At 43.6% G+C, this 7,535-nt stretch overlaps 1 pseudogene; it reads right to left on the bottom strand.

Annotated features, from left to right (window-relative positions):
- Positions 1–3,153: 3,153 nt before the first annotated feature.
- Positions 3,154–3,831, bottom strand: LOC127051406 (olfactory receptor 1019-like; annotated as a pseudogene).
- Positions 3,832–7,535: the final 3,704 nt, after the last annotated feature.

Here is a 7,535-nt window from a genome sequence, read left to right as displayed (position 1 = left end):
CCACAGCTGTAGCAGTACCTTTCCCCTGAATGCTGAGGTTATAGCACCCTCAGGTGGCCATCCCTATGTTAAAATCTGTGTACATTTGATAAAATAACCCAAATCTCAAAGTCCTTTGCAATAGGCACATATCTTCATTTTGCAGTTGGGGAAAAGGAAGCACAGAGAAGTTAAGTGACTTGCCCAGGGACACAAGGTGAGACACCAGCACGACAGAGAACAGAATCCAATCCTCAATCTCTTTCAGCTCTCAATCTCTGCTTTGCTGGACCATGCTCTCATGTTATCTTGTGTTCCTTGTTCACCTCTAAACTACAGTGGACTGACAGAATCAGCACTAAGGGAATATTAGAGAAGATTTAAAGGGAAAAATTAAATGGGGTTTCATAAAAAGATACACAATCCACTCCTATACAGTGCACAGATGCAGTATTTCTGATTACTGCTTATGATGTTGACAGAAGGTTTAAAATGTGTATATATCCCATTCAAAAATAACCAATTCATTTCAGCCTAGATCAGCCATGAAAAGGTTCAGTCCACGTTAGGAGCATGCCTTCTATTGGAGTACTGCATGAAGGATAATTACCATGAATAATAGTAAGGGTACATGATTCTTATCTAGCACTTTTCTTCATTAAATCTCAAAGCACCTGACAAAATAGGTCAGGGTCATTAGCCCCATTTTACAGATAAGAAAACTGAGGCACAAAGATGTGAAGTGACTTGAAATGTGACTCGTGGGAACATGATCCAGATTATGCATAGCTCAGGAAACTTACATATAACTTTCTTAGAGAGGGTGAAAATTATTCTCTTCCTGCTGAATTTCAGCCCCATGGTCCTGACTTATCAATTTCAAACCCTCCAAGGAATTCTGTGGCTGATCAATTCTTAACTCTTTTTCAATTTTTTGGAATCACCAGCAAACAGAAAAATCAATTTTTCCCCCAGCTGTAATACGCAGAGAATAAAAGCACATGATGTTCAAGTGCTCAGGTGGGAAACATTATTTTTTTTCCAGTGTAGTCTCCTTCTTTCAATGGGATTTAGGCTGAAGGCTAGAGCTAGTGAGAAAATGTCCCCCCTCCACCAGTGGAAAATTACAACAAAATATGAAAAAAAAATTCCACAGAAATCTTTTATTTGGGGCAAAAATATCCCCCCCCGAAATATTTCAACACAAGTATTTTGACTCAGAAATGCTACTGTGATGATTACAGGAGATGTCACTTGACCTGGAAGCCTGACATCTAAAAGTAAATGGAAGCATAACCTCTAACCTCACCTGTCAGACTATATCTCCCATTATGCACCATGCTCTTCCAGAATAATGAGGGAAATTGGCTGCATCATGGCAATCCTTGCTGCCATGCATCCTGGGAGATATACTCTCTCTGGGGAGTGCAGGCCTGAGGGGAGAATGGGGAACACAAGAAAGGAAACCATACTGCATCTTCCAAGAGACATATTGGTGGATATCTAAGTTGCAATATTTGGGGGTTTAGTTGAAATATTTAGCTTCTTAGCCAAATATTTTGGTTTGAGGGCATTTAATTGTCAATGAAAAATCCAAATTTTCCACAGAAATAAGACATAGTATTAGGAAAAAAATCTTTGTCACAACTTCATCTTCTGTCGAAAACAGTTACAATGGAAAATTTTGAAGCCTCTATTATAAGGTCTCTGGAGTCGACACCTTGTTCTCATATTGACTGTGAGGCAAATAGCCTTCTTTGGCTACGTCTACACTACAGCATAAAATCGAAATTACTAAAACCGGTTTTATAAAACCGATATTATAAAATCGATTTTATGCATCCACACTAGGGCACATTAATTCGGTGGTGTGCGTCCATGGTCCTAGGCTACCATCGATTTCCGGAGCAGTGCAATCTGGGTAGCTACGTTAAAGGAATGAGACCAATAACTTCAATTTCCATCCACACTAACCCTAAATCGATATAGTAATATCGATTTTAGGGTTACTCCTCTCGTTGGGGAGGAGTACAGAAATCGATTTTAAGAGCCCTTAAAACTGATTTAAAGTGCCTTGTAGTGTGGACGGGTACAGAGTTAAATCGATTTAACGCTGTTTAAATCGATTTAACTGTGTAGTGTGGACCAGGCCTTTGTCACTACAGAGTATAAATAAATAATGGGCCAGATCAGAGCCTGCCCTGTTTGCCTGCGTGCAGGGGTGTAATCACAAATAAGACACACTCCACAGCCACATCCCTTCATGGCTTCACAGCACCTTGACTGTGGAAGTATAAGCATAAGAAAAATTGTGTATTCCCTAACCGACCACTCTGCTGTAAGTTGGCAGAGAGTCTCAGTGAATGGTTGCAGCCTTGGTTATGTCCTTTCATCTTGCCACTAAGCACAGCTGAGGTGGTACAGAGTGGGGATAGACAAAGGCCAGGAGCAGATTATTACCCCTGGGAGCAGGGAAGGAAGCATGCCTTTCCTTCCTGGATCAATTCAGCTATGCACTGCTGCCTTTGAGATTGTGCTTTTTCCAATATATTAGTCATACTAGCACTCAGCAAAGATTTTTATGACAAATAGTAAATTTGCCAAAAAATGTTTTTTTCATGGTATGGACAATATATCCAAATTTGATATGCACTGGCTGAATATTTTCAGCCAAAACAAAAAAGCCTTCTCCACATTAGGCAAACAAGGGGGACTGAACTCAAGGGTTTCCCAAATGACAGGAGAGTAAGGGAAGTGGCAACAGCTCTTCCCCACTCCACGCCATCCTGGTTGTTTTGCAATGCTAGATCCTTGACAATGCCTGAAAATAAAAAATGTTTCAGGTCAAATGACAATGTTTTTCCTTTTCAATTTGCCAACATTTTTCAGAATTTTCAAATTCAGTTTGACCTGAAACCAAATTTTTTCTTCAATTTTTCAGAACTCCCAATAAACCAAAAACTCAATTATTTGCCCAGATCCAAGACATACAATCAATAAATCTGGATCTTCGTGTCACACCAAGTCACAAGAAAATCGGGGGAACTCTGTACAGTTCACTGCCATTTTGTCAGAGCAATGTGAACAAAGGCATGAAGACAATACATTTCAAAAGCACCTAAAAGAGTTAGGAGACTATGTCACATTTATTTCAGTGGGACTTAGGTTCCTAGGTTATATAGGTCCTTTAGAAGATTTTATCCTCAGAAAGGAGAAAATATGTTTCCTGTCTATTATTTTCCTCAGGGCAGCCTTCACCCCCTTGTTCCTCAGGCCGTAGATCGGGGGTTCAGCATGGGGGCTTTCATTGTGTAGAACACAGTGGCCACTTTGTCTGTATTCAGCGAGTAACTGGAACTTGGAGGTAAATACACATAGGGAAGATTCCCATAGAAAATGGTGACAGTCATCAGGTGGGAGGAGCAGGTGGAGAAGGCTTTGTGCCTGCCCTCAGCAGAATGGATCCGAAGGATGGCAGGGGTAATAAAAGGAATAGGAGACGAGGACTGCTAGAACAGAACTTAGGTCAGCCAAGCCTGTTAGAGCAAAAAGCATAATTTCATTGGTACATGTGTCACTGCAGGAGAGTGACAGCAGGGGAGGGATACCACAGATGAAATGATTGATGACATTAGAGCTGCAGAAAAACAAAGTGAACATTGAACCAATGACCACTGATGAAGTCACAATGCCCATGATGTACGACCCAACCACCATCCTGGCACAGATTCTCTTGGTCATAGTTGCTGTATAGAGCAGTGTGTTACAGGTGGCTACATAACAATCATAAGCCATTGCAGCCAGAAGGTAACACTCGCTAATAGCACACACACCACAGACAGAGTTGGACATACTCAAGGGGTTTGGGAGTACTGATTTAATTATACCAGTAGAAAAATCACACCCCAAAATCAAATGCTTAAATCTGTACAAAAACTGAGTGTCGAACAAGAACTCTGTTTGTCTCTCTCTATCCATGTAGTTGAACCTGACTCATCAAGCTGCACTATAGACAGAGTTACTACATGATCTTATCACTTTCCCCTTCTCCTCCTTTCCCTTTCTCTTTCTTATAACCATTTGTCAAGTCTTGTCTTAAAATTCAATTGCAACCATTTTCTTGGCAGGGACTGTCTTCTCACTTTGTGTTTGTACTGTGTCTAGCACAATAGGCTCTAGATCTTATCACAACTTCTGGGCATAATTTGATATTTGTCTTTCTCATGAGAAATGAACAGCGGCATTAATATTTGAAAGAGATTTGGCCATATTGCATTAGCAAGACAAATACAACTTAAACTTTTTTTCTATGGAAGGACAACATTTATCTTCATTGACATTGAACTCTGTCATTTCACATATTTCCTGTATTAGGAAAGTTCTAAGTACAACTGTTTTTGTATGTACAACATATATCAACAACATAAGTCTAACATAATGTGTAAAATATAACAAGGGATTTAGGAGAGTTAAGATTGAAGCCAATTAGAAAATATTCAAAGAAATATGTATCCAAAACAAGAACATTATGGAGATGACAAAACTAAAAGAAAGCAGAAAAATATTGTTAGAACTGGTTGAAAAATTAATTATTTTTCACAGGAAATTTTAAAAACTATAATTAAAAAAATGTAGGTTTATTTTTTGAAGAGAAACATGAACTGGTTTTGGTGTAAGTTTTCAGAATTATTTGCCCCAAACCAAAAAATGTTACCAATTTTCCTTTACAGATTTCTTATTTTCCACAGCACCCTTTTCATGGAAGATTTCATTTTAGTTGAAAACCCAATTTTTCACTGAAATAAAAGATTTCAATGAAAAAAATTTCAAACCCATCTCCATCTCCTACAGACCGAGGTTAGCTTTTGGAGGGTATGCTGGCACCATTTACCCAAGTCCTGTTGGAAGGTTTTGAAGGAGTTCCCAGTTGTTCATTGCTTGTTCCGAAAGAGGACATCAAACAACAATGAAACTCAAGCCACAAAATCTGGAAGTGACCAGCTGTTCCCTGCACACAACATAACAGCCAAAGATACTTCTACCTTTGAAACTAGGGGTGTGATTCCCAGCTCCTCTAACATATTAGTGCTAGCTATCATCGAACTAGCATGCTAAAAAAATTGCAGTAGAGCCATGGCAGCTTGTGCAATAGTGAGTGATGGCTTGGCCTAGCTGCACTGAGTATGCGCTCTTAGGTCTAGTCAAGTTTGTACTTAGGACAGCTAGTCCATTCTGCTGCTCACCACTGCATATGCAACCACAGCTACTCTATTATTTTTAGCAAGTATGTCTATATGACATAGGTGGCCAAACCGTGGCTCGCAAGCCATATGCTGATCTTTTACAACTAAAGTGAGGTTCGTGGAGCCCTACACCACTCCCTCTCCCTCACTTTCCACCCACCAGACTGGGCAGGTGGATCTTGGGGTTTGTGCCCTGCAGCAGTGTGATGGGGCTAGGTGCTTTCGCCCAGAAGTGAAGGGGGTCTTGGAGCTTCAGCTCCGTTGGACATGCTACTGGGGCTTCAGTTCCACTCCTGCTGAATCCCCAAGCCCTGGCAGGTGCCTCCTGCTTGGCTGAAGCCCCAAGCCCCCACTCCCTGCAGGGCTGGAGCACTGAGCCCCCACAGGTGCCTCCCATGGGGCTGAAGCCCCAAGATCTCCATCCCTTCAGGGCAGAAGCCCAAGCCCCACCACCCTGCCGCAGGGCTGAAGCTCCCTCCAGCAAGCTCACCCCAGCTCTCAAACTTCTGAAGATTGTCGTATGCGGCTTGGAGGGTCAATATATTTGGCCACCCCTGCTATATGAGCTAGGAATCACACCCCTAGCACCAAGTGTAGACCTACCAGTAAAGTTGAGCAAATAGATACCTTTCCTCCTCATTAAATAGTCACCAGAAACTTAGGCATGACAGTAGAGGAGTAACACAAATCTATAAAATACCAGCTACTCAAGTGACAGTACATCAAATCTTAGAAATGTAAGTCTGGAAGAGACCTTGAGAAGTCATCAAGTCCAATTCCCTGCATGATGGCAGAACCAAGTAAACCTAGACCATCTCTGACAGTTATTTGTCTAACTGTTTTTTATAACTCCAGTGATGGGGATTTTACAACCCTTTGGAACAGAGCCACCCAGAGGATTCAGGGGGCCTGGGGCAAAGCAATTTTGGGGACCCTTTCTATAAAAAAAAGTTGTGATACTATAGAATATTATATTCTCGTGGGCCTGTGGGGCAAGGGGCCTGAGGCAAATTGCCCCACTTGGCCTGAGGCAAATTGCCCCCCTTCTCCCGGCAGCCCTGCTGGAGGCATATTCTCAAGTTTAACTACACTTAGAGTTAGGTACCACTGCTGTAAGGTAGAGCGACTCTCCCAGTCGTCTCTCCCTGCATATATGCTTGTATTCTCTGATTAATCAATAAAGGAGCCTCAGGCTGTCTGATCAACTCAACTGAGTGGTGGTCCTTTTCCACGACAACTTGGTGCATTGGCCGGGAACCCACAAGAGGGCTTCTCCTGAATCGGAGGACCGCAGGCAGTCTCCTTCCAACCCCCGGGCCCAATTAAAAGGTAAGAGACCTTTTGAAATCTCTATGGGGCTTGGCAGAGGACTGGTCTGTAGGCTCCGGTTTGGGTAAGTCACAAGCTGGGTTCGAACTTTTAGCCATCAGACAGACCAGATGCCCTTTCTCTAAGGCTTCCGAGATTCTGAGGTTTCGGGGCCTTTCTAAAGGCTCCGCTCCCAAGGTTTCAAAGGTACCCTCGACAGCCCACGGACCGCGCTCCTTTTGGTCCGTCCTGATCCGGGGGATCAGGGGTCCCCTTCCTACCAGGTCTGAGGGGGATCCGGGTATAGCGTTCCAGTTTTTTGTAATTTCGCCTTGACAACTGTGTCAAGAAAGTGCCTGTGTCTGTGTGTGTGAAGCGAAGCGAAAGCTTGTGACCGGGAGTGTCTCGAAAGCAAGCCCCACAGCTGAGCTTCTGTGTGTGAAATGTTTGTATAAGGCTTCCCAGCTGGCAGGCCTTGGTAAGTGGCTAACCTGTTGGGTGCTTGTGTGTTTCCCCGTCCCTTTTCCCTTCCCTTCCACGACCTATGACCCTGTGACCGCTCCTCGAGCACTGTCCTTTCAGGACCGCAGAGTCCCTATTCTGCCCATTGGAGCAGTAAGCTCCCTTTCCTTCTCGGAGAGGAGGGAAGTCCTTAGGAAAACCGTACCGCTAAGTCCGTAGCTTCAGAAGCATCGTTGGCTTAAGGCTGGTGCTCTGGGCTGACGACAGGCGTGCGGGGACCGCGGGTTCTCCGAGGGGGAGCCCGTCCCATCCTTTACCTCCTTCCTAGTAGGCACCTGCATTCTCCAGGCGGGTCAACAAAACCTACTCCACCCAGTTCCCCTGCCCAGGGCAGTCGTAGACGCCAGCGGTATTAGAACCGTGGTAATCCTGATTAGCGTTCCCCTGTGTGAGTGGCCTGTGTGACAGAGGGCTGAAGTGAAAATGGAGTCTGATTCAAAAGGCACTCCTGCTGCTTATATGTATGTGCACCGTGGCCCGTCG

This window comes from Gopherus flavomarginatus, chromosome 5, assembly GCF_025201925.1.
Source record: "Gopherus flavomarginatus isolate rGopFla2 chromosome 5, rGopFla2.mat.asm, whole genome shotgun sequence".
Taxonomy (NCBI): Eukaryota; Metazoa; Chordata; order Testudines; family Testudinidae; genus Gopherus; species Gopherus flavomarginatus.
Note: the sequence above shows the minus strand (reverse complement) of the source record. Positions and strands in the feature narration are given on the sequence as shown.